The sequence below is a fragment of the Dryobates pubescens genome, chromosome 38 (assembly GCF_014839835.1).
Source record: "Dryobates pubescens isolate bDryPub1 chromosome 38, bDryPub1.pri, whole genome shotgun sequence".
Taxonomy (NCBI): domain Eukaryota; kingdom Metazoa; phylum Chordata; class Aves; order Piciformes; family Picidae; genus Dryobates; species Dryobates pubescens.
Window position 1 is genome coordinate 1546850 of NC_071649.1, and position 27556 is coordinate 1574405.

The window sequence follows — 27556 nt, forward strand, 5'->3', positions numbered from 1 at the left end:
CCTCGACCTGCTGGCTATTTCTTTCTCCCCATTTTACCCTTGCACTTTGATGTGTGATGGTTTGGTGTTTTTATTCCCCCCCCCCCCGAAGAGTTTTACATCAGGTAACAAATCATTCCCACCTCTCCTTCTCCCCTCGGGCAGCATGTTCCAAGTTCAGCCCCTGGGTCTGGCAGAGGGTGTAACCCACCCTTGGGACAAGCTGTAGTAAATTACTGCATGATTTAACAATTACTTACAGCGCACTCCCCTGCTGGTTCAGTGCCTTGGGACATTGCTCCTTCTGCTTAATTGCAGGTTTAGCAGACGTGCATTGCAGCCATTAGGCCATTCTGTTGCAGGAGCATAAAGAGCAGAATAGAGCAAATCAGATAAAATTGAGTGAGACAGAGCTGTCTGCATGGGAATGTTAGGAGCAGTGTCTCTCACCCTTGCAGGCCACAAAGATAATTTCCTGACTACTAAGTAGCAGTTGGGGGATTTCTTTTCTTTTTTTTTTTCCCCCTTTCCCCCCCCCCTCTTTAAATCTATTAGGCTATGTCTCCACACTCAGGGGAAATGTCTATCAGCAAAACTGATTAGAGATAAGAGCAAGCAGATGTCAAAACAGAAGACCACCAAAGAACTTAGGTCCTGAAGTGAATGGGGTGAGATCTAGGAGGTAGTAAAAGTAGGGTAGATTGCTATGCTGTGACTGGGGGGGGGCAATTCCTGCTCTCCTTTCAGATCCAGGGAGAGTTTTGCTAGTAAAAAATATCAGAAAGCACAGAGGGATGGTGAGGTTGGACTCTGCATCTGATAGGGGAGAAAAAGTCAGTCTGCTGCAATTGTTTATCTGAATGGATTTGCTTGTGGCCATGTTTGTTGTTTATTTTGAACAAGCTGCTTCTTTAATCTAAGGACTGGAGGGAAATTGAAAGTGTTAGGGAGAGCAAAGACCTGTGAGAGGAAGTCCTGAAGAATTTCCTTGCTTTTCCTGCAGCTGTGGGGGAGCTGAATTTAGATGAGCTCACTCTGCAGAAAGAGCTTCTCTATCACCCTCACTTTTGTCACAGGCTTCACCTGATCTGGTGGTTGTCCCTGCCCACTGCAGGAGGGTTGGACTAAACGACTTTTGAAGGTCCCTTCCAACCCAAAGCGCTCTATGAGGTCTTGAGCAGTGGAGTCTAGTTGAGAAAGTCTTCCTAATATCAAACCTAAACCTCCCCTGGTATCACTTGAGGCTCTTGCCTCTTCTCATAACACTTGTTGCAATTGTTTACCATGAGGGTGGTGGAAGGGGAGGACGGAAGGAAGGGGAGGACGGAAGGAAGGGGAGGACGGAAGGAAGGGGAGGACGGAAGGAAGGGGAGGACGGAAGGAAGGGGAGGACGGAAGGAAGGCAATCACTTCGGCGGCAGGTGCCCTTGACTTTACAGCTGACAAACAGTTCTGGGTCCAAACCAGCTCTTTTCTGCTTATCCCAACACCACCTCCTTTCCTCCTTTCCAAGGGTGTGATGGAATGGATGCCTGTGAAGGCTCTAAGCAGCTGCTAATTTGCCGGCTGCCTGGCCGCAGCCTGGTGGTTCTGCAGCCCCGCTGTCTGGAAAGCCGAACTGACGTGCTCCCACGTTTTCCTCTCCTCCTCTGCAACTTCCCCCAGAGCCTGTTTCTCGCTGACATCCACCTCCCCACAGCCCCTCTCTAGCCAATTCCCCCTCCTCTTGACTTTTTCAAATCGACCTGGTCTTTGTATTCCTAATTAGATTATCTCTGCCTGAGGGACCCAGAGAGCAGCCCCAGTGGAGCTCAGGCTGGAAAGACAAGACACATAATCCCTGCTATCTTGGGGGCTGTCATTTGCCATGTAGATCAACTCATTCTTTCAATACCATGGGAGCAATTGTACATCTTAATATTGATTTCCCCCCCCCCCCCCCTCCCCTGAGATATGATCTCCTAAATTCCTCCATCAGCCTCCCTTGCCCTGGCTGAAAAGTTCCATTTGTTAGGAGGCAAGACCACGTCTGCACACACCCACCTCAGCCTGGGCAATATTCACACCTGAGAAGGAGCCTGGTGGGGAGGGGGAGAGTGAGCAAACAAGGGCAAGCTACCACAATCACTGCAGGGAGGAGTGGGGATGGACCCAGCCTGCTGCCCTTGCACTTTGCATTACAAAGTGATTAATTCAGAGCTGACTGACAACAGAGGCTGAAGGCCACTCAAGGGAAGGGACACCAGCAATAAATCATAGGCTAAAAGCAGTAATGCTTCGAGTCAAGCCATGCTGCTACCATTCAGCAGCCAGCCTGTTAAAGAAGTCTCGGCTTGTTTCTCATGTTCTCCTTTTCTGCTCACCTCAGTATTAATTTTGAGAGATGCTCTTCATACAGAACACAGAATTAACCATGTTGGAAAAGACCTCAGAGATCATGGAGTCCTATCACCCAACACCATCTCATCAACTAAACCACAGCACCAAGTGCCTCATCCAGGCTTTTCCTAAACAGCTCCACCACCTCCCTGGGCAGCACATTCCAATGGCCAAGCTCTCTTGCTGGGAAGAACTTCTTCCTAACATCCAGCCTAAACCTCCCCTGGCACAGCTTGAGACTCTGTCCTCTTGTTCTGGTGCTGGGTGCCTGGGAGAAGAGACCAACCCCTACCTGGCTACAACCTCCCTTCAGAGAGCTGTAGAGAGCAAGAAGGTCTCCCCTGAGCCTCCTCTTCTCCAGGCTAAGCAACCCCAGCTCCCTCAGCCTCTCCTCACAGGGCTGTGCTCCAGACCCCTCCCCAGCTTTGTTGCCCTTCTCTGGACACCTTCCAGCAACTCAACATCTTTCCTGAACTGAGGAGCCCAGAACTGGACACAGGACTCAAGGTGTGCCCTAACCAGTGCTGAGCACAGGTGTGCTCCATACAAATCACTTGCAGCTAACTGCAAAAAAACCAACCCACCACCAAACAAAAAAAACCCACCCAAAAAAGGGAACCACAACAATGAGCTGACCAAAAGGCTTTAAATGACAGCCAACAAACCAACTGGCACAGGCCAAGACCCATTCCTTGGGGTGCTCCTTTCAAAGATAACCATCAGCAGTTGGACTCTCAGGGTATTCATTTCTGTTGGCTTAGAGGACTTTTACTACTGGTGCACCAGAGAATTCATTGGGTTTAGGTGCCCTGCAGGGAGAGAGACTTTCCATGAGGGTGTCTAGCAATAGACAAGGCGGAATGGTTTGAAGCTGAGGGAGAGTAGGTTCAGGCTAGATCTTAGGAAGCAGTTCTTCAGTAGGAGGGTGGTGAGACTCTGGAATAGGCTGCTCAGGGAGGCTGTGAAAGCCTCCTCTCTGGGGGTGTTGAAGGCCAGACTGGATGAGACCTTGAGCAGCTGAGTCTGGTTGAGAGGCATCCCTGCCCATAGTGGGGAGGTTGGAGCAGGTATCTCTGAGGTTCCTTCCAACCTCAGCCATACTATGATCAGATGTCATTAGGCAGCCTACGTTTGCAGGCTGCTTGTTGGTACCAAATTACACTCATATCTTAGAATCATAGAATCAATAAGGTTGGAAAAGACCTCAGAGATCATCAAGTCCAACCTATTACCCACTACCTAACACCTCCTGACAACTAAACCATGGCTCCAAGTGCCACATCCAATCCTTTTCTGAACACTTCCAGTGATGGTGACTCCACCACCTCCCTGGGCAGCACATTCCAGTGGCCAATTACTCTTTCTGGGAAGAACTTTCTCCTCACCTCCAGCCTAAACTTCCCCTGGGCACAGCTTGAGACTGTGTCCTCTTGTTCTGGTGCTGGTTGCCTGGGAGACCCTCAGAAAGCAGGTTTGGGTAACATAATTCATTTTCTCTAGGCCAAACTTGTGTTAGAATCAAGAAGGAAAGAACTAATTCCCCCAGGAAAGAAAGAAGGGGAAATTCCTGCAGCTCCACCATCAAAGCAGCTCTCCTGACAGCCTGTAGGGCCTGATGTTGGCACCTGTTAATACCATCCACAGAGCTGGACACGTTTTGTTGCCAGACAGGAAACTTTATCCACAGCACTGGGATCATGTCCTTCTCTCCCAAAAAGTGTCATAGGATCTCTCACTTCCTCCTGGACAGTCGGCAGAGCCAGAAAAAATAGGACCAGGGTCCAGTGTCTCAGCTGAAAGCAGCCCTCCAGCAGTGCAGAGCTTCCTGTAGAGCCTCTGCAGCTCTGCCAGCACCAAAGACAAATACACGTTGTGGTTTGAGGACTCTTTTGTTTGAGGGCTCCCTCTCCCATCTTCTCCCTTTCCTACCAGCCTTTCTACTTCTGATTCCCAAGTCTACCTGGCCCTTTCCAGCTCAATTCCCTTTCCCCTCCAGACTGCAAGGATCAACACACTTCAGTGCGGTTCAACATGTGACTAACACATGGACTACTCTAAGAAAAGAAAACTGAAACATATAATTATATATAAATCACAGACATTCGTCCCTGTGTGATGCAGAAGGCTGATAAATCAAGAAAACACTCAAAGTCCACCAACAGGATTCACAGGTAGCCACAAAAGGCAACTTCATAAACCAGCAGAAGGTCTTCAGGGATCAATTCTTTTGGGCTGGATTCTCAATGGGGAAATACAGGGCTCTGCAGAGGGACCTTGCCAGGCTGGACAGATGGGCAGAGTCCAACAGGATGGCATTCAACAAGTCCAAGTGCCAGGTGCTGCACTTTGGCCACAACAACCCCATGCAGAGCTACAGGCTGGGGTCAGAGTGGCTGGAGAGCAACCAGGCAGAAAGGGACCTGGGGGTACTGGTTGACAACAGCTGAACTTGAGCCAGCAGTGTGCCCAGGTGGCCAAGAAGACCAATGGCATCCTGGCCTGGATCAGAAATAGTGTGGCCAGCAGGAGCAGGGAGGTCATTCTGCCCCTGTACTCAGCCACACCTTGAGTCCTGTGTCCAGTTCTGGGCTCCTCAATTTAAGAAGGACATTGACACACTTGAAGGTGTCCAGAGAAGGGCAATGAGGCTGGGGAGGGGTCTGGAGCACAGCCCTATGAGGAGAGGCTGAGGGAGCTGGGGTTGCTTAGCCTGGAGAAGAGGACGCTCAGGGGAGACCTTCTTGCTGTCTACAACTCCCTGAAGGGAGGTTGTAGCCAGGTGGGGGTTGGTCTCTTCTCCCAGGCAAGCAGCACCAGAACAAGAGGACACAGTCTCAAGCTGTGCCAGGGGAGGTTTAGACTGGAGGTGATGAGAGAGAAAGTTCTTCCCAGAGAGATTGGCCATTGGAATGTTCTGCCCATGGAGGTGATGGAGTCACCATCACTGGAGGTGTTCAAGAGGGGATTGGATGTGGCACTTGGTGCCCTGGTTTAGTTAGTCATGAGGTGTTGGGTGCCAGGTTGGACTTGATGATCTTTGAGGTCTTTTCCAACCTTATTGTTTCTATGATTCTATGATTCTTGCAATAGAGAGTTAAAAGTCTAGCCAGTAGTGTGGTAGGGATATGGTCCTGGGAGATGTGAGGTCTCCTTGCTTCTGTGGCAGTGTGCAGGGGTGTTGGCAATTCAACAGCAGCCTGGGAAAATAAAGAGCAAGGCAACCACACAAAGCAAGAACAGGGACTGGATCCCAAAGGATTTTCAGAAGAAGGGCTAGATGCAGTATTATTTGAGTCATAGAAGGTTTGGGGTTGGAAAGGACTGTTAAGAATGATCTAGTCCAACCCCACTGAAGTGAGCAAGGACATCTTCAGTTAGAGTACCTTGCTCAGAGCCCTGTTACCTGCAGTGTCACTGGGATGGGGCTTCTACCACCTCTCCAGGCAACCTGAGCCAGGATTTCACTACCCTCAGAGCAAAAATTCTCTTCTTTCTCTTGAGTGTGAATCTCCCCTCTAGCAGTTTAAAACCATGAACCCTTATCCTGTTGCAACAGACTCCACTAAAAAGGTTCTTCCCATCTTTCTTACAGGTCCCCTTCAAGTACTGAAAGGCCACAGCTGGGTACTGGAAGAGGAGAAGCTGGACATGAGCCAGCACCATGTGCTTGCAGCCCAGAAGGACAACCACATCCTGGGCTGCACCCAAAGCAGCATGGCCAGCAGGTCAACAAGGGAGCTGATTCTCCTGCTCTACTCTTTTCTGGTGAGACCCCATCCTGCATTGCTGAGTCCAGACTGGGAGTCCTTAGCACAAGGAAAACATGGACCTGTAGAACAAGTCCACAAGAAGGCCACAGTATTGATGGGAGGAGACAAGAGGCATTTCTCCCAGCCCCTGACTCAGACTATGCAAGCTGGGTGGTGCAACTGGAGCAGAAACTGTGAGAGAAAGGAAAATAGATGATGGTGGTGAGACTCTAGAATAGGCTTTCCAGGGAGGCTGTGGCTGCCTCCTCTCTGGGGTGTTCAAGGCCAGGTTGGATAAGGCCTTGAGCAGCTGAATCTAGTTGAGAGGTGTCCCTGCCCGTGGTGGGGAGGTTGGAGTAGATGATCTCTGAGGTCCCTTCCAATCTGAGACAGGGTTCTATGAATCTCAGTGAAGCCCCAGAATCCTGTCTCCAGGCAGACTCTTGCTGTGCTTTTACCTTGGGGCCAGATCCTGCCCAATTCAGGGAGAGTCTGCAGCACAACAGGGGTGCCCCACTTGTCCGGAGACTCCCCGGGGTGCAGGGCCCCTCACTCTGGTCTTGGAAGCAATGATGTTTCTGTGGGTGCAACGCTGTGTCTGGATAATCAGTGCTGGTAAGAGGAGGACGTGTTATCTCTGACTCCCTTCCCAGTGCAGTGAGGGGCATGTGGGAACCTTTCCCTGGCCCTCCCTCCACGGGGCTGCACAGAGCCATCCAAAGTTTCTTTGTGGAAGCTCAGCTCCCTACCACAGCGCCCGGTGCCAATCAAAGGTCCCTGAAGAGCAGCAGAGGAAGAGAGCTTCCCTTGATGCCTGCCAAGTCTGTGGTCCCAGCCCAGCTCTGCCAGCTTGGGGAAACCTGAGGAAATCTCTAACTGCACATTCTTCAGCGCTGCCTTTCCCCTCCTAGGTTTGCACCTACCATGGCCCAGCGCCAAGTGGCCATCTGGGCTGGGAGAGAGCTGTGCTGCACATTTTGTGGGATTGTGTGCTTTAATACTTTCCTTTTGCCTTAACACAAGCCAGTTTTGGGGGGGGCGGGGGGGGGGTTGGGGCTTGGGCTTTTTTTTTTGTTGCTCCATACCTCAGCTGGTGGAACCAAGCCCAGGAATTACAACCCCACACGCCTCTGCTACCTGCAGGCTAAAACAAAGGCTAAAGGCAAGCTTAACGAAGTGACTTCAATAAGCAGAAATAAGGCTCAAAATCCTACCAGCTGCCCACAGGTGGGAGGGTAAGGCAAGCCAATTGCACACCATATTGGGAGGGAAAAAGGGACACACACAGCTCACTTCATGGAGGGCTCCAGGGCTTATCTCCTGCTGGGAGGAAGGTCTGGGACATGCTCTGTACATCCACCCCGAGGAAGGAGAGGAAGGAGAGGAAGGAGAGGAAGGAGAGGAAGGAGAGGAAGGAGAGGAAGGAGAGGAAGGAGAGGAAGGAGAGGAAGGAGAGGAAGGAGAGGAAGGAGAGGAAGGAGAGGAAGGAGAGGAAGGAGAGGAAGGAGAGGAAGGAGAGGAAGGAGAGGAAGGAGAGGAAGGAGAGGAAGGAGAGGAAGGAGAGGAAGGAGAGGAAGGAGAGGAAGGAGAGGAAGGAGAGGAAGGAGAGGAAGGAGAGGAAGGCAGGCACTTTTGCAGCAGGTGCCCTTGACTTTACAGCAGACAAGCAGCTCTGAGTCCAAACCAGCTCTTTTCTGCTCAGCCCACCACCACCTCCTTACGCCCCCACACGCCTCTGCTACCTGCAGGCTAAAACAAAGGCTAAAGGCAAGCTTGACAAAGTGACTTCAATAAGCAGGAGTAAGGCTCAAAATCCTACCAGCTGCCCACAGGTGGGAGGGTAAGGCAAGCCAATTGCACACCATATGGTGGTGGGGGGAAAAGAACAAATGCAGCCCACTTCATGGAGGGCTCCAGGGCTTATCTCCTGCTGGGAGGAAGGTCTGGGACATGTTCTGCGCATCCGCCCCGTGGCAGGGGAATGAGATTGGCCAGGGGCAGCTGCTATCAGGGCCAACACATTCAGCAAATTCTTTGGCTCTTGTCACCTACCCAATGGCTTTTCCTGGTCTTAACAGCCTAGTCACCCATAGGAGACCTTATTGTGGCCTTTTGGTACTTGAAGGGAGGCTATAAAGATAGCGGCAATCGTTTCGCCGCGGTCCGCTGCGACAGGCCAAGGGGGGACGGTTTTAAACTACATGAGGGGAGCTTCAGACTGGACAGAAGGAAGAAATGTTTTTATGCTGAGGGTGATGAAATGCTGGCCTGAGTTGGCCAGAGAGGTGGTAGAAGCCCCATCCCCGGAAACATTCCAGGTGAAGTTGGACAGGGCTCTGAGCAGCCTGTTCAAGGTGAGGATGCCTCTGCTCACTGCAGGAGAGAGACCTGTAAAGGCCTCTTGCAACTCAAACCATTCTATGACTGTCTGACCACAGAAACAGGGGTAAGGGGCAACAGGCAGAGCTGGCCAGCACCATGTCTTTTCATAAAATCACAGAATCAACCAGGTTGGAAAAGACCTCAGAGATCATCAAGTCCAACCCATTACCTAATACCTAACACCTCCTGACAACTAAACCATGGCTCCAAGTGTCACATCCAAGCCTTTTCTGAACACCTCCAGGTATGGTGACTCCACCACCTCCCTGGGTAGCACATTCCAAAGGCCAATCTCTCTTGCTGGGAAGAATTTCTTCCTAACATCCAGCCTAAACCTCCCCTGCACAGTTTGAGACTGTGTCCTCTTGTTCTGGTGCTGCTTGGCTGGGAGAAGAGACCAACCCCCACCTGGCTACAACCTCCCTTCAGGGAGTTGTAGACAGCAAGGAGGTCTCCCCTGAGCCTCCTCTTCTCCAGGCTGAACAACTGCAGCACCCTCAGCCTCTCCTCCTTTCCTGCTTGATGGGGAAGGAGCAGAAAGCTGCCTTTTCTCAGATCCCTCTGATGTCAGGTAGCTTTAGATCAGGTCCACCAAACAACCTGCCATGTCAGAAATGTATCTGCTACAACTGGCTCTTCCTAACAGCCCTGCTGCCTTTCCTTCCCGAGTGGGAAAGTGGCATTTCCAGGCACCACCACTTTGTCACCTCACCAGTGTCTGTAGCCATACCCCAAAGGCATCATACCACAGAATGATAAGGTTGGAAGGACCCTCTGGAGATCCTCTAGCCCAAGCCTGCTGCTAAAGCAGCTTCACCGAGAGCAGGCAGCACAGGACCACAGCCAGGCAGGCTTTCAACCTCTCCAGAGAAGGAGACTCTACAACCTTTTTGGGCAGCCTGTTCCAGTGCTCTGTGACCCTCACATAGAAGAAGTTTCTCCTTCTGTGGTACATCCCTGGGTTCCAGTTTGTGCCCACTGCTCCCTGTCTCATCACTGGGCACCACTGAAGAGTCCTCTTTGACACCTGCCCTTGAGATAGTGCTGGGCATTGAGAAGATCCCTTCTCGATCCTCTGCAGGCTAAAGAGCCCCAGGTCTTTCAGAACAGGGAGCAATCTGATAGCTCTGAAATTTAAAAGGACAGTTGACTAGGGTAAGTTTTTTCTGGAGTCATTTTCACTGGAAAAGTTAATTAATATTCATTTAATCAGGTTGTTAGCCTCAGATACTCAGATTTCTGTGCAGCAGGCTGAAGAGCTGGCAGGTCTTTGCCTTCCCTTTGCCAAAGGGCTAACCATCAAGCAACAGCCTGCTATTTAAGCTCCCTGAATCGCTTTTTTTTGTCCCCACCACAAACTTTCATTTTCATCTGCTTTGCAAAACTTCAGGATGAAGTTTCCATGGCAGCTGTCTGAGGCTGAACATGTGGTGTTTGCTGGAAATTCCCATCAGATGGCCCTTGTTCCTCCAGAGAGCGTCAGAAAATGTGTGCTCTACGTGTTAGACCTCTGCAGGCACAGTGCAGCTTTAAGACCTGCAGGCTGGGAAGAAGCAGCTTGAAATCTGGGAGAGGAATACTCCAGACAGCCTTTGTTGGCAGTGCTTTAAGTGAAATCAGAGCTGAAGTGAAGAAAAATCAGGCAGGATCAAGTAGCATTCAGAGCAGGGGCTCATAAGGATGAGATTTTCGCCTTGGGTGAAGGTGAGAAGACAGGTTTGGGAAGAAAGTGATGAGATGTGGTGATGAGCAAAGAAGCAGCTGGACTTAGTGGGGGAAGGATGAAAAACTGTCATAGAATCCTAGAATGGTCAGGAATGGAAGGGACCTCAAGGATCATCCAGTTTCAACCCCCCTGCCGTGGGCAGGGACATCTCACACTACAGCAGGCTGTTCACAGCCACATCCAGCCCGGCTGCAAAAACCTCCAGGGATGAGGCTTCCACCACCTCCCTGGGCAACCTGTGCCAGTCTCTCACCACCCTCATGGGGAACAACTTCTTCCTAACATCCTATCTGAATCTACCCATTTCTAGTTTTGCTCTATCCCCCCCCCAGTCCTATCACTCCCTGACACCCTCAAAAGTCCCTCACCAGCTTTCTTGCAGCCCCCTACAGATCCTGGAAGGCCACAATTAGGTCTCCTCAGAGCCTTCTCTTCTCCAGACTGCACAACCCCAACTCCCTCAGTCTGTCCTCATAGCAGATACTTCAGATCCTGGAAGTCAGGGAAGTGCAATAGACTTCTGAAACTTTGGAGTGGGATGGGAAAGAATGGGAGGGGATTGCAAGGGAGAAGGAGCAAATGCATCCAGGAGGGGTGAAGGGCTGTGCACCACCAGCATTCTCCAGGAAGACATGGCAAGGAAGGAGAGGAGTGCAGGCCATGTGAAAGGAGGCTCTGAAGTCTGCAGGTATGGTATTCCATCAAGCTGGATAAGCCAGGAGCTGCTCCTCTTGGAAGATGGTGCTGAGGGAAGAGCTCAGCAGCCTGCTGGAATTCGAGAGCACTAATGCTGTGAAAAGAACAAGCTCTGAGTTCAATGGAAAGGTTGATTTTGAAGTAAAAGAGGGGAGATTTAAAGTAGATAGACGGAAGAAACCTTTCACCCTGAGGGTGGGGGAACACTGTCAGAAGTTGCCCAATGAAGCAGTGGAAGCCCTGCACTGGAAACATTCAAGGTCAGGCTGGGCAGGGCTCTGGGCAATCTGATCTAGTTGAAGACATCACTGCTCACTGCAGGGCAGTGGGACTGCACTGCCTTTAAAGATCTCTTGCAAATCAAACCATTCAATGGTTCTAAAAGCCTGTTTCTTAAAAGGAGAGCCTTGCATGCACTCCAAGTGGTGCACAGACCTCTTCTGAGCTCTTCAATGCATACTCCTGGGTGAGAACCTTCAGTGCTAAGCTCATCATTCCCAGAGACCAATTTGTGCTTGCGCCTAGCAAATTATCCACAGAACAGGTTCAGCTTCCCATACAGCTAGAAAACCCCACCAAACAAACAAATTATTGCAGTTCCTTTAGAGATTCTGAGCATGCCCACGTTGCCTGCCAGTTGTAGGAGCAGATTTTGATGGCTGTTGGCTAGATCATTCCAACCGCACAGCGTGCCTGCATTTTCTTATGCCTAGCATTCAAAACCATCACAACAGAAAACAAGGGATGGCACAGGGACTGCTGGTTGATGTGGAGGTGCTAGGTCATAGGCTGGTCTTGATGATACCAGAAGTCTATTCCAGCCTCCATCATTCTGTGATTACACCTTGAATACGGTATTAACCAGGTTGGAAAAGACCTTAGAGTTCATAGAATAGAACAGAACAGAATAGAATAGACCAGGTTGGGAAAGATCTCAGAGAGAATAGAATAGAATAGAATAGAATAGAATAGAATAGAATAGAATAGAATAGAATAGAATAGAATAGAATAGAACAGAACGGAACAGAACAGAACAGGTTGGAAAAGACCTTCAAGATCATCAAGTCCAACCTATCACCCAACACCAGCTCATCAACTCAACCATGGCACCAAGTGCCTCAGCCAGGCTCCCCTTAAACACCCCCAGGGACATCAAACCCACCACCTCCCTGGGCAGCACATTCCAATGGCCAATCTCTCTTTCTGGGAAGAACTTCTTTCTAAGATCAAGCCTAAACTTCCCCTGGCACAGCTTGAGACTGTGTCCTCTTGTTCTAGTGCTGGCTACCTGGGAGAAGAGACCAACCCTCACCTGGCTGCAACCTCCCTTTAGGTAGTTGTAGAGAGCATAAGGTCTCCCCTGAGCCTCCCCATCTCCAGCCTGATGGACTGAAGCAATCTTCTGTCTTTCAGTTAAAGCTTAAGCTGCCATTGCTTAGCTTCCTGTTAGCAACGGCACAAGGAGAGCTAGAGCCCTCTTCACTCTCTCGACTGCATCAGATCTGAGAGGAAATAACAGCAAAAGAAAGAAAACCAACAAAACCCACCACCAAACCCCTGCTCATTCCTGCCACAAAGGCTCAAAAAGATCATTCTCTGATCACACTGAAGCTCATGGAGAGTAAATAATCATCTTGTGGGATGTTGAACACCCACAAGTCACTGCCCTGTAGGAATTATGGCTTTTCCTGATTGCCCCTTAAAGATGAAGAAGTCTTGCTGTAGGCACGGTGCTGGGCTGAGGCCTGGGTTGCATCCTGCTTCTTTCCCTGAAGAGTGACATGGGGAAGTCATTTTGCTGCTCTGTGCCTCTCGTGTTGCTGCAAAATCCTCATCACCTCCTGCCTTTTTGGCTCTCACCAGGCATGTGGGCTGAGGAAAACCTCAACCACAGCCTTGTAACTAGATGACAATTAGTCACCCACCCCGTGCCAGGGGGTTAGGCCTGGGGGGGGGTCAATACTTCATGAGTCATTCCTATGCATTTGGCTGAGGCAGTGCAAAGCCTGCTTTTGGATAATCAAGCAATCCAAATGTTGACAGGGGCTGCTGCTTTTGGAGGGAGGGTGGAAAGAAAAGCAAGAAGAAAAAAAAATCAGGGCTTTTCCAGACTGAAAACTGTTTAGGGGCATTGCTCTCATCCATCAATCACTTCATGTGGCTCCTTAACTCTCTCCCTTGCAATTGCAAGTCATCCTCTATCAGCATCCAGGGACAGCTCTCTAGCAAGACACAGAGGCTGGTAAATAAAGCGAGGCATAAAGCTGCTGCCTGGTAAATAAATCAAAGAAGAAGAATTGGGAGAAGGAAACAACACAAAGCTCCCTCTGTCAGGACAGCAGAGATTTATGTGAGAGATTTGCTGAGGCTTTAAGGCACTGGTGCCATTTGCCAGGGTATGACTGGGTGGAGCTTTTGCATACATTTTGCTGGGTTGACTTAAGTAAGACTTGACAACTCTCTTTCCCTGGGGACTAGACTTAAAAGTATTGTTTAGAAATCTAATATATGGTTTATTTACTCAATTTGTGCTGAGCACTACAGTTCCTTCAGGCCAGCTTCAGCAGTCCATTACTCCATTAATTCTCCATTACTGAAATTAGTGCTGTAATTGGAAGGAGGGAGGATGATGGGGAAGGGGACACTTTTTAAAGGAGCAGGTCCTGCTTAATCCCATCATGGAAGAAAGCATTAGAAGAAACTCAGCTGCTGCCCACCCCCCACCCAGGACCTTGCCTTAGGGAAAGGGGAAGGGAAGAGGAACTTCTCTCTGGTGGATGCCTCTCTCCAGAGATACCTGATTGCAGCCTTTTGAGACTTCAAAAAGCCCTGATGAGAAAGATGGGGACAGACTTTACAGCAGGGCCTGTTACAACAGGGCATGGGGTGGTGGCTTTAAACTAAAAGAGGGGAGATTTAGACTAGATAGAAAGAAGACATTTTTTACACTGAGTAGGGTGAAACACTGGCCCAGGTTGCCCAGAGAAGTGAAAAAAGTCCCATCCCTGGAAACATTCCAGGTCAGGCTGGATGGGGTCTAGTTGAAGACCTTGCAACTCCAAGCTGTGATTCTATGATGCCATGCAACAGCTATGCAAGACCACACTGACCAGTTCCCACTTCAAATCAGAGAACACAGGGGCAACATTAAGATGCCTCCAAGCAGAGCTCCCCTCTGCCAGAAACCAGAAGGTGCAGAGGTTTCACCCCAAGCTTCTGGTTCCTTGCACACACATGGCACCGCTGATAGGGCAACTGGTGCAGTGTCTCCTCCCAGTGTCCACTGCACAGACAGACTGCAAAAGGCTGGTTTGCATCTCCCACAAGGAAGAGAGGGGAAAGAAAAGAAGGGGAGGAAAGAGAAGAGAAAAGAACAGAAGAAGGGGGGGGAAGAAAAGCAGAAGGGGGGGGAAAGAAAAGCAGAATGGGGGGGGAAAGACAAGCAGAAGGGGGGGGAAGACAAGCAGAAGGGGGGGGAAGACAAGCAGAAGGGGGGGGAAGACAAGCAGAAGGGGGGGGAAGACAAGCAGAAGGGGGGGGAAAGACAAGCAGAAGGGGGGGGGAAAGACAAGCAGAAGGGGGGGGAAAGACAAGCAGAAGGGGGGGGGAAGACAAGCAGAAGGGGGGGAAGAAAAGCAGAAGGGGGGGAAGAAAAGCAGAAGGGGGGGAAGAAAAGCAGAAGGGGGGGAAGAAAAGCAGAAGGGGGGGAAAGAACAGCAGAAGGGGGGGGAAGAACAGCAGAAGGGGGGGGAAGAACAGCAGAAGGGGGGGAAGAACAGCAGAAGGGGGGGGAAGAACAGCAGAAGGGGGGGAAGAAAAGCAGAAGGGGGGGAAGAAAAGCAGAAGGGGGGGAAGAAAAGCAGAAGGGGGGGAAGAAAAGCAGAAGGGGGGAAGAAAAGCAGAAGGGGGGAAGAAAAGCAGAAGGGGGGGAAGAAAAGCAGAAGGGGGGGAAGAAAAGCAGAAGGGGGGGGGAAGAAAAGCAGAAGGGGGGGAAAGAACAGCAGAAGGGGGGGAAGAACAGCAGAAGGGGGGGGAAGAACAGCAGAAGGGGGGGAAGAACAGCAGAAGGGGGGGGAAGAACAGCAGAAGGGGGGGGGAAGAACAGCAGAAGGGGGGGGAAGAACAGCAGAAGGGGGGGAAGAAAAGCAGAAGGGGGGGAAGAAAAGCAGAAGGGGGGGAAGAAAAGCAGAAGGGGGGGGAAGAAAAGCAGAAGGGGGGGGAAGAAAAGCAGAAGGGGGGGGAAGAAAAGCAGAAGGGGGGGGAAGAAAGCAGAAGGGGGGGAAGAACAGCAGAAGGGGGGGGAAGAAAAGCAGAAGGGGGGGAAGAAAAGCAGAAGGGGGGGGAAGAAAAGCAGAAGGGGGGGAAGAAAAGCAGAAGGGGGGGAAGAAAAGCAGAAGGGGGGGAAGAAAAGCAGAAGGGGGGGAAGAAAAGCAGAAGGGGGGGGAAGAAAAGCAGAAGGGGGGGGAAGAAAAGCAGAAGGGGGGGGAAGAAAAGCAGAAGGGGGGGAAGAAAAGCAGAAGGGGGGGAAGAAAAGCAGAAGGGGGGAAGAACAGCAGAAGGGGGGGAAGAACAGCAGAAGGGGGGGAAGAACAGCAGAAGGGGGGGAAAGAACAGCAGAAGGGGGGGAGAAGAACAGCAGAAGGGGGGGAAGAACAGCAGAAGGGGGGGAAAGAACAGCAGAAGGGGGGGAAGAACAGCAGAAGGGGGGGAAAGAACAGCAGAAGGGGGGGAAAGAACAGCAGAAGGGGGGAAAAGAACAGCAGAAGGGGGGAAAAGAACAGCAGAAGGGGGGGAAAGAACAGCAGAAGGGGGGGAAAGAACAGCAGAGCTAAAGAGCTGATACTGGTCCAGGCTGTGCTCCTGATCAAGGTGGCTTTCTCTTAAACCTCTCCCAGACTGAGCCACATGGGCAGTGTCCTTCCTTCCCTTGCCCAAAATCTGAACCATAGGTGACAGCTGTGGATGCCAAGAGCAGCTACACCAGGAGGAACAGGCAGATCAGAGAGCAGCTACACCAGGAGGAACAAGCAGATCAGAGAGCAGCTACACCAGGAGGAACAAGCAGATCAGAGAGCAGCTACACCAGGAGGAACAGGCAGATCAGAGAGCAGCTACACCAGGAGGAACAGGCAGATCAGTTGTGGGGGTGGCTGGAAGCCTCTTCTCGCTGCCTTGGGAGAGCCAAGGCACCCCGGCACCCTGGCTTGCTATGTCTCTGGGCATCTAGCAGTGTCCTGGAGACCACTGGATCCCTGGTGGCTGCCAGGCACTGAGTCCCTGCTGCTGCCAAGCCATTAGCAGAGAAATACATCAGTGTACCAGGATGCTAAATATAGTCGGTGAGTGCCAGTGAGAGGAGGTGCAGGTGGGCATTTCCTCGGGGTGGGAAGTGACAGGATGCACTGGAAATCACATTGCAAGAACAACAGAGCCTCCATTCTCCACCTTTCAAGCCACTCCGGATTTCTCAAGAAGGGCTTCAAGCAAAGAGGGAAAACTGGGAGGGACAGGTGAATGCCCCCTCAAGAATTAAATCCTAATTAACACACCATCAGTGATGAATGACACATTTTACATGGTCGATTAAAAGACTCCTCCCTATTGATCTTTGCAGCTAATCATTGTCCTAGCCCTGCTTAGGGAGTGCAGACACAAACCAGCCATCTGAATTTATTGAGACTCCTGGCAATCGATAGGTCAGGCTCCCGGAGAAGCATTATGCAGAAAGCATCTCCACTGACTCATCACGAGCCCCAGGCCTCCAGCAGGTCCCCGACACCCTTCTCCTCTCTGCCGGGATGGTTCACACGAGGCCAGGGCTGCTTTGTGCGTGTGCTTCTCGTCAAAGGCCAGACGGGCAGCCCCCCACGCCCCGGCGGGCAGAGCGATGGCTCTCGCCTCCAGCTCAGCATCACAGCCTGGGAGCTGGGGACCTGGAGGCAGCAGACACCCTGCCACACCAGCCCTGCAGTTTTCATTTAAACAAACCCAAAGTGAGGAGCTGTAATTTCACAGATGGGAGCAATTCATTAGCCGGGGAAAGATGTGGTGGCTCTAATCGAGGGTGACTGGGGAGCTTTTGATGCAAATGGCCATTTGCAGCTGGCCTCTCCCTGCCTCTCTGCCAGGTCAGTGCAAGGCATGACACTGTGAGATGGAAAAATCAGGCCCTGTGTTAATTTGATAGCCTGCCACAGAGTGACAGCATTGCCAGGCAGTATTTTGGGGGCCCTGCCATGTGCCCAGGGCATCTGCCACTCCTGGATTTCACCGTACGTGAGAACAAGAGGAGCGCTCACTCCATTAAATCACCTGGGCAGCTGCTGCTGGGGGCACTGCAAACCAAGGGCTTAGAACTAAAATCTCTCACCTGGACACCCTGGCTCAGTCTGGCTCTGAGAAAGCAGAGGTGGGAAAGACAAGCTAAAAAAACCCAAACCATCAAACTAAAAGCCTTGTCATGTTTTAATCAGTCATCATAGAATGATAGAATTGTCAGGGTTGGGAGGGACCTCAAGGATCAGCCGGTTCCAACCCCCCTGCCATGGCCAGGGACACCTCACACTACAGCAGCTTGCTCACAGCCACAGCCAGCCTGGCTGCAAAAACCTCCAGGGGTGAGGCTTCCACCACCTCCCTGGGCAACCTGTGCCAGTCTCTCACCACCTTCCTGGGGAACAACTTCCTCCTGACACCCAATCTAAATCTACCCATTTCTAGTTTTGTTCCATCCCCCCCAGTCCTATCACTCCCTGACACCCTAATAAAGGGATAGAAAGCAGTCCTGTGCAATAGGACTGATACTGATGGATGAAGAGCTGGACAAGAACTGGCAACATGTGCTCACAGCCCAGAAGGTCAACCATCTCCTGGGCTGCACCAAAATCTGCATCTCTAGCAGGTGGAGGGAGGGGATTCTACTCCTCTAATCCACTCAGGTAAGATCCCACCTGCAGTGCTCTGTCCAGATCTGGAGTCCTCAGCAGAGCAAATACAGCCTGTTTGGCTACAAATTCCTGTCTCAGCTTCCTGAGTGTCTCCTTCAGTGTGTGTCCTGGGCAAGGCTTCCCTAGGGCTGGGACCTTTCTAGCTGCTCTCTACAGTGGTCACTGGTCATCTCCTGAAGAGGTCCATGGTGATCTCTCTCTCCCCTTTCTGCCTGCTTCCATAAAACCTGCAGGTTCAAGCTACCTCTGAGATTTGGCCTTTCCTAACTGGGTTCTCACCCAGCCTGGAAATTCAGAAGTTAGGGTGAGCAAGGGCAGCCAAGCACAGTCACTCCATCCTTACATCCTGGAGAAACCCCAAATGGATGAGCAGGAGGAACAGGAAATGCCCAAATACAACAGGATAAGAAGGTGTTTTAAGAAGGGGGGCAAGAGCTCTCAAGCATCTTATATTTGAGGTTCAGGCTCCTGAACTCAAGATGGCTCAAAATTGAGAGAACCTGAGCTAATACCTCTTGAGTTTTATCCCACAGCTGTCCTGGCTGCTTGCTCACAGCTCCTGCCTCTCCATCCCAGGTGCTCCCTTGTGCAACCTGTCCTGGGGGACTTCTAGGTGCTCTGGAAGCTCCTGTGCAAAAGGTGTGCTGAGAGCCAGAGATCCTCCCCAGCATCAGTACAGCCAGGCTGTGCTGTGAGAGTAGCCACAACCACCAGGGTGAGTAGGGAGGTTACAGATCATAGAAACATTATGGGTGGAAGAAACATTTAAGATCAAGTTCAATTATTAACACAACACAATCACAGAAACACTCAGGTTAGAAAAGCCCCTCAGGATCACCAAGTCCAACCAAGAACCCTACTCTGCAAGGTTCACCCCTAAACCATATCCCCAAGCACCACATCCAAATGCTGTTAAGTCACTGCAAAACCACGTCCCAAAGAACCACATCTACATCTTTCATATCTCTCCATGGATGGTGACTCCACCACTTCCCTGGGCAGCCTGCTCCAGGGTTTTTCAACCCTTTGGGCAGAGAAATTTATCCTAACACCCAACCTAAAGCACAACTTGAGGCCATTTCCTCTTGTCTTATAACTTGTTACTTGGGAGAAGAGACTGACTCCCACCTCACAGCCTCCTTTCAGGTACCACAGAATCATAGAAACAATAAGGTTGGAAAAGACCTCAAAGATCATCAAGTCCAGCCTATCACCCAACACCTCATGACTAACTAAACCATGGCTCCAAGTGCCACATCCAATCCCCTCTTGAACACCTTCAGGGATGGTGACTCTATCACCTCCCTGGGCAGCACATTCCAATGGCCAATCTCTCTTGCTGGGAAGAATTTCTTCCTCACCTCCAGCCTAAACCTCCCCTGGCACAGCTTGAGACTGTGTCCTCTTGTTCTGGTGCTGGGTGCCTGGGAGGAGAGACCAACCCCCACCTGGCTACAAGCTCCCTTCAGGTAGTTGTAGAGAGCAATGAGGTCTCCCCTGAGCCTCCTCTTCTCCAGTCTAAGCAACCCCAGCTCCCTCAGCCTCTCCTCACAGGGCTGTGCTCCAGACCTCTCCCCATCCTCATTGCCCTTCTCTGGACACATTCAAGTGTCTCAACGTCCTTCTTAAACTGAGGAGCCCAGAACTGGACATAGGACTTAAGGTGTGTCCTAACCAGTGCTGAGTACAGGGCAGAACCATAGAATCAACAAGGTTGGAAAAGATCTCAAAGATCATCAAGTCCAACCTGAATGACTCCCCTGCTCCTGCTGGCCACACTGTTCCTGATGCATGAGGGGCGGAGAGCTGTCAGGTCTCTCCTGAGCCTCTTTATCTTTTCCTCCAGGCTGACCAGCCCCAGCTCCCTCAGCAGCTCCTCGTAACCCTTGTGCTCTACACCCTTCACCAGCTTTGTTACCCTTCTTTGGACACAACTTCCCCACATCAGGTTACCAAGGGTTGTCTTGTTTGGTTTGGTGTTTTTTTTCCCTTCGCTTCCCAGCTCTTGAAGGGAGCAGAAGAGGGGTGGGAGGGGGAAGGGAAGAGAGGCTGCAGTGGGAGGAGGGGCAGAAAGGAGTCATGCTCGCAGCTTTTCACAGCTGAAAACAGACCCCGCTGCTGGTAATGTGAGAGGGCTGGAGCAGGCGCCAAATGGATAAGGCTGTAGACAGCGGGGGCCAGAGCACTGATACTTGCCAGTACCTGCAGATAGGAGACAAATAATTGGCACATGTTGAGAAACAAAAAAAAAAAGTAAAAATAAAATAGGGGGGGGGGAGGGGAAAGAAGGAGGGAAAAAAGAAGAGGAGGAGGAGGAGGGATGTAGGGGGAAAAGACAAGGTGGGGGGGGGGGGTGGGAAAAGCGAGCGAGCTGTTAGGTTGTCCCTATTTTCTAAACGTGTCTGGCAGGAGCCCCTGCAAGGAATTTAATCAGCAAGAGCTGTTTAAACTGGGCTTTGAAAACAAGCCCTTGTGGCTGCTAGTAATGAACTTCATATCATCTGCAACTCCTGTTTGCTGACGACATTCAATTTGTTAATTCTGCAGCTGGTGATAGGGGTCAGATAGGAAAGTGACGATGGTTTTTTGACGTCCCAACCCCTGCTCACATCTTTCTAATTAATCCTTTTAGGAGCCACCAGCAGATCAAGAGAAGTGTGGGGAGGGAAAGGGGGGGAGGAGGAGGAGGAAGAAGAGAGATGGGTTTTTCCATGCCTGCCCCCAGCACTGCCTTGGTGGAAAGGAGGATGCAAGGGCATAGCTGCTGCTTGGTCCTAGAGCAGGAGGCTTTTCAGGCTGTCTTTAAAAGCCTTTAGTGTAGGAAAGGCAAGTACTGAAAGCAATTAATGTAGGAAAGGCAAGTACTGAAAGCAATTAATGTAGGAAAGGCAAGTACTGAAAGCAATTAATGTTAGAAAGGCAAGTATTGAAAGTAATTAATGTTGGAAAGGCAAGTATTGAAAGCTATTAATGTTGGAAAGGCAAGTATTGAAAGCAATTAATGTTGGAAAGGCAAGTATTGAAAGCAATTAATGTTGGAAAGGCAAGTATTAACAGTCATTAATGTTGGAAAGGCAAGTATTAACAGTCATTAATGTTGGAAAGGCAAGTATTGAAAGCTATTAATGTTGGAAAGGCAAGTATTAACAGTCATTAATGTTGGAAAGGCAAGTATTGAAAGCTATTAATGTTGGAAAGGCAAGTATTGAAAGCTATTAATGTTGGAAAGGCAAGTATTAACAGTCATTAATGTTGGAAAGGCAAGTATTAAGAGTAATTAAAACTCATGTTCCCCCCTAAAATAGCTCATTAAAAACCCCACACAATCTGGTATTTCACACTAGCTGTCTCCATGGGGTGTGAGTTGGGTGGTGGAACTGGCAGTGGGATAGGAAACCATTCTCTCACCAACTTGCCCTGCTGATAAGGGCCTGGTGAGACCTCCCAGGGCCCAGCTGAAAGGGCTGGATTTGTGCAAGCCACATGTGAGCACAGAATTTCAGTGCAGGCTTGCAACAGCCCTGTCAAACAGAGACAAAATGACAGCCCCAGAAAGTCTGGCAGTGCCCAGGGAATGTGGTGGGCACTGACATGCAGGTTCTGCCAGGGCATCAGGGGAGAACTGAATGCTGCAATTCATTTGATGATTCACATGGAAAGATTACCAGCAAAGCAGAAGTACTGAGTGGATCTCACCCAAAAAGGACATTATGGATGCTTGGTGAGGATATGGATATCAACTCCAGCACAGGAGGTTCCACCTCAACATGAGGAGGAGGAACTTCTGCACTGTGAGGGTCACAGAGCCCTGGAACAGGCTATCCAGGGAGGTTGTGGAGTCTCCTTCTCTGGAGACTTTCCAGCCCTGTCTGGATGTGTTTCTGTGTGACCTGTGCCGGATTCTATGGTCCTGCTCTGGTAGGGAGGTTGGACTTGATGGTCTTCAGAGGTCCCTTCCAACCCCTACCATCCTGTGAGCCTGTATAGGCTTAGCTTAGCTGCTTTTTCATAAGCTGTTGGCCCTGAACATCTCTACAAGCAGCAATGCAAACAGGAGCAAGTGGTTGATGGTCTCCACTCTGCACGGAGCACTTAGTGCAGAACATTATCCTCTACTGTGTTTATGTTAAGCTTGGCTACATCTTAGCCATTTTATTCTCTGTGTGGCTGAGGTAAGCTGTCATGCAGAAGAGATGTTTATTATCCAAGTGTTAACAAAGTACTTGGGTGAAAAGCAATCTATGTGGGGGAGAGCGGGGGGGAGGGAAACCCACCATAAAGGCACCAAAGCAAGAGTCATTAGCTCCAACAGCAACCAGAGGATCATTTACTGCTCAACCCACAGCCAAGGCATCCTTGCAGAGGCAGTTGTACCCCTCCAGCTGCCTCCCAAACCACAGCTTCCAGCTTGCTCCACCACTTTGCTCACTTCAACATTCTTCGAGAGATGCCTTTGAAATCCAAACCACATTTCCATTTATTAAATGCTCACATGCAGGGTTGTAAAGTCTATTTGAGGGGAACAGTTCCAACTTGCTCAGGTGTGAACAGGCCCTTTACATCAACCCAGCGTGCCTGGCAGCATAAAAAGCCATTCCCACACATTGCCACCCTGTGACACCACGAGGAGCCATTCCCACACCTTGTTTTCCTCAAGGAATTTTAATTGTCACTTCTCATACCTAATGTGAAGTTGGCATAAATGAGAAAATAAATGCTTTTAAGAAGCACACCCTCTCTCTGAGACACATACACCAGAAACCAGAGCAAAGAAAACAGCTGAAAGGAGTCAAGTCAACAAGGACAGCCTTTAAGCAATCACCATTCACAGGCAGGAGATGTCAAAATCCTAATTACCCTCCCAGAGCTGCCTGAGAACAAAAATCCCAAGCTGGAGGTACACATCCAAAGCACTTTCTTGCACTGTGAGGGTAGAGAGGACATCTGGAAGAGTGTGCTCACAAACTGGCCTTCATCTTCCCCAGTCCTCTGGAGCTCTATGGAGAGGGTGTAGGTGGTCCAAAGGGACACCATTAAGAATAAAGGAATGGAATGAAGCACACAAACAGTTGTGCTGTTTATCAGGGCAAATTCCAAGGCAGTGAGACACGAGCTGACACGAGGAACAGTGTCCTTAAAGAACCAATAGGAGTTCCATGAAAGGTTCCATTAGATAAAGCAGGCTGTGCTGCAGCTTGGAAAGGAAAACTTTCCAAATGCTCTGATTTCCTCTACAGGGTGAAATGGCAGAGTCTCCACCAGGCAGAAAAGTTTCAGAGAGGCCTTTAGGTGCCTTGGTTTGTTTAGGTTTCTGTTTAGGGGTGCAAAGCAGAAGAAATAGATTGTGTTATTGCAGCCTTATTCAGTAGCCAAGTGGTATCTTGGGCACTTTGGACCAAGGTTATCCCCTTGCATTTGGAGCCTAGGCCCCGTGATCAATCATTTGATTCAAACTACCTGAAAGGACAAGATGGAGACATAGGTGCTGGCCTCTTCTCACAGCTAATTAGTGATAGAACAAGAAGGAATAGCCATAGACTTCCCTAGGAGGAAGTTCTTTCCCATGAGGGTAGTGGAACACTGCAATAAATTGTACAGAGAGGCAGTTGAGGTCCCATCCTTGGAGATATCCAAGGCCAGGCTCCACAGGGCTCTGAGCAACCTGAGCTAATGGAGGATGTCCCTGGTCACTGCAGGGAACTTGGACTAGAAGACCTTTGGAAGTCCTTTCCAACCTAAACCATCCAATGATTCTATTTACAGAGATCAGTCTCCAACTTAGGACCAGAAAGATCACAGGATGTTAGGGGCTGGAAGGGACCACTGGAGATCCTCCAGTCCATCCCCCCCTGGCAGAGCAGGACCAGAGAATCCAGCTCAGGTCACACAGGAACACATCAAGACAGGGCTGGAAAGCCTTCAGAGAAGGAGAGTCCACAACCTCTCTGGGCAGCCTGTTCCAGTGCTCTGTGACTCTCACAGTGAAGAAGTTCCTCCATGTGTTGAGGTGGAACCTCCTGTGCTGGGGTTTCTATCCATTGCCCCTTGTCCTATCCCAGGGTGCAAGTGAGCAGAGCCTGTCCCCTCCCTCCTGACCCCCAGCCCTCAGATATTTATAGATATTTATTAGATCCCCTCTCAGGCTTCTCTCCAGACTGAACAGCCCCCAGGGCTCTCAACCTCTCTTCATAGGGCACAATCATCCTGTTTGACCAGTGAAAAATGGGGGAAAGCAACAGAGAAACAGCTGAGAGAAAAATACTTGTTCAGCATCACAAGCACAGGATCATTGTCCTTCTGTCATGAGAGCTGCTTGATCTGTCCCCCACGGACTCAGAAAGGGACAAGTGACCAAGGCACCAGCAGGCCTGACTCTCTCACCAGCAAGTGCCAATGCATTTTGCATTAGCACTTTGAACGAGGACACCCCGAGACCCAGCACCAAAGGGGCTGAGGGGGTGTGAAAAACCTGCAGAACAGGCTTTTTTCACAGCCTGACAGATAACTTGCCATGAAACCTAAAGAGAGTTCCAGCATCCAGAAGGTGATATCCCCATGCTGTAATTCATCAGGCAAAGGAATGAGTTGAGTGGCTGGTTCAGGCTGATGCCCAGCAAGACAAGGGCAATGAGGCTGGGGAGAGGTCTGGAGCACAGCCCTGTGAGGAAGGGCTGAGGGAGCTGGGGTTGCTTAGCCTGGAGAAGAGGAGGCTCAGGGGAGACCTTCTTGCTCTCTACAACTACCTGAAGGGAGCTTGTAGCCAGGTGGGGGTTGGTCTCTTCTCCCAGGCAACCAGCATGAGAACAAGAGGACACAGTCTCAAACTGTGCCAGGGGAGGTTTAGACTGGATGTTAGGAAAAAATTCTTTCCAGCAAGAGAGATTGGCCATTGGATGTACTGCCCAGGGAGGTGGTGGAGTCACCATCACTGGAGGTGTTTAGGAAGAGCCTGGCTGAGGCACTTGGTGCCATGGTTTAGTTGATGAGATGGTGTTGGGTGATAGGTTGGACTTGATGATCTCTGAGATCTTTTCCAACCTGGTTAATTCTCTCATCCTGTTACTGGTTGGGAAAAGAGACTGTCACCTACCTCATGGGAATAGAGTAAAATAGGATAGGGTAAGGTAGGGTAGGGTAGGGTAGGATAGGATAGGATAGGATAGACCAGACTAGAACAGAACAGAACAGAACAGGACAGGACTAAACCAGCCCCTCTGCCCCCAGGCTGTAGCACTGCAGGGGGCTGTGTGGCCAAAGGCACCTTTCCTTTGAAGCAGAATTTTGCTTCCCACTCTATTCCCTACATCCACCTCAAATGCAGCCTTTTGTTCATCTCTCTCTGGAGCAACATAGCTCAGCTGGTTTGAAAAACAAAAATCCTTCCTGCTACATATTTCCATTCTTTGAATTTTAAGTTTGGAAAAGTTGGCAAAGGAGAGGGAAGCAGGTAGGAAAAAATAAATGAGTGAAATAAAAATAGTTACTTAAAAAAAAAAAAAGAGAGAGAGAGAGAAAGTTTTGACATCAAGGAGGTTATTTTGTCTCCCAAAAAGCAAGATGCTAGGACAAGGCTAAAGTAGTAGGTTTCTCTTTCAAGAAATGCAGACCAAGCAGCAAAATATAGACTGGAAATTAAAGTGCATGAAGGCAAAAATTACTTAAATTAGCCAGGGGAAGTCAGTGGAGCTAAGCCTTGCCTATTCTAGACAAGGCTAGCTGGAAAAGAGAGAGCTGCTAAACTACCAGTATGGTGCCCTGCTGGAAACACAACCTGGTATTAGCATAAAGGAGCCTTTGGGCTGCTCTAGCCTGGTAGAGTCCCTTCAAGCACATCAGCCAAGCTAAGGAAAGCATGCAGCTGCTGCTGAACCATTTACCTGCACCAGCATCTCCGTGAGGAATAGTGTTGGCTTTGCTGGCAGCAGGTCAAACCTTCATAGTAGAATCATAGGCTGGAAGGGACCTGCAAAGGTCATCCAACCCAAACCTCCCTGCAGTCAGCAGGGACATCCTCAACTAGATCAGGTTGCCCAGAGCCCAGAGCTCAGAGCCCAGAGCCCTTGAATATCTCCAGGGATGTGGCCTCAGCCACCTCCCTGGGCAGCCTGTTTCAGTGTTCCACCACCACCATGGTAAAGAGCCTGTTCCTAACATCCAGTCTAAATCTGCTTTTCCCTAGTTTAAAAGCCATTGCCCCTTGTCCTATCCCTGCAGGCCTTTGCAAACAGTCCCTCTGTAGCCTTCTTGCAGCCCCCTTCAGGTACTGGAAGAGTGTCATTAGGTCTGCCTGGAGCCTTCTCTTCTCCAGGCTGAACACCCCCAGCTCCCTCAGCCTGTCCTCATAGCAGAGCTGCTCCAGCCCCCTGATCATTTTTGTGGCCCTCCTCTGGACCTGCTCCATCAGGTCCATGTCCTTCCTGTGTGAAGGGCTCCAGGTGAGGTCTCACCAGACCACCCTAAGCCACCTCTCAAAAATCTGGTTTCAACTCCCTGCAATGGAGGGACAGCAAAGGTTTGACAAATGTTGCCCTAAACCACTTTTCCCCCCTCCCTCCCCAATTCTGCACCTTGCAAACATTACCATTTTGTTCTGTGGAGCCTCTTCTCCCAAGTTTCTACCAGCAACTGCAGCTGTCACCATTTTGTGGCCACTGTAATGCAGACAACCATTTGCCCCCAGTCTCTGTTTCTGCCAATTCTCTTTGCTGTTGCCATCTGTAGGGATGCCCAAGTCAGCTTAAGAGAGTTGGGCATCCAAGCCTCTGGTTTAGACTTAATACACACAGCTTCCAATTGATTTTTAAATGCCCAGGCTTCATCTAACAAGGAAATAGCCTCAAGCTGCACCAGGGGAGGTTTAGACCATTAGGAACAATTTCTTTAGCAAATGAGTTGTGAAGCCCTGGAACAGGCTGCCCAGGGAAGTGGTGGGGTCACCATCCCTGGGGTGACTCCAAAGCTGTGTAGGTGTGGTGCAGAAGGATGTAGTTCAATAGTGGACTTGTCAGTACTGGGTTAACAGTTGGACTTGATGATCTTCAAGTTAGATTCCAACCTAAATGATTCTCTGGTACACAGAGGGTCATTTTAGCTGATGGCCTCCTTGCCCTTTTGTAAGTCAAGGAATGTATCACAGAATGTCAGGGGCTGGAAGGGACCTCAAAAGATTATCTAGCCCAACCCCCCCTGCCAGAGCAGGATCAACTATACCACACAGGTGCTGTCCAGAGCCTGCAGGCTAAAAGACTGCTTTTAGGGTATTTTGTTATTCCTTTAGCACTGCCAAAACAGCCTCAGGGACCCCCAAGCACGCTGCACACCAGCCAATGTCTCTAGGACTCAGACCTGAACAGTGGCCTCTCCCCAGGGGTAAAGAAATAACTGCTACCAGTACAAGAAGGTCTGACAGAGACAAGAGTCTCCATGCAGTCAAAGTGGGAACTTCATCCAGGAAAATCTGGATTTCCTCCTACAAAACTCTGGGTCTCAGAATGACATTCTGCACTGCAGGTTTCATACTGGTGGCCTGCAGCCATAGGACAATCGTCCTTCAAATGTGAATTCGGCAGGAGTGCCAGATGAGACTTGCTCTGCTCGACGCAACAGCAGCAACACTTTCATTCTTCTCCCCCTACCTACTAGGCATTAAAATAAAGAAATAAAGGGGTGAAAACAATGTTAAAACCAGCTTTCTCTTC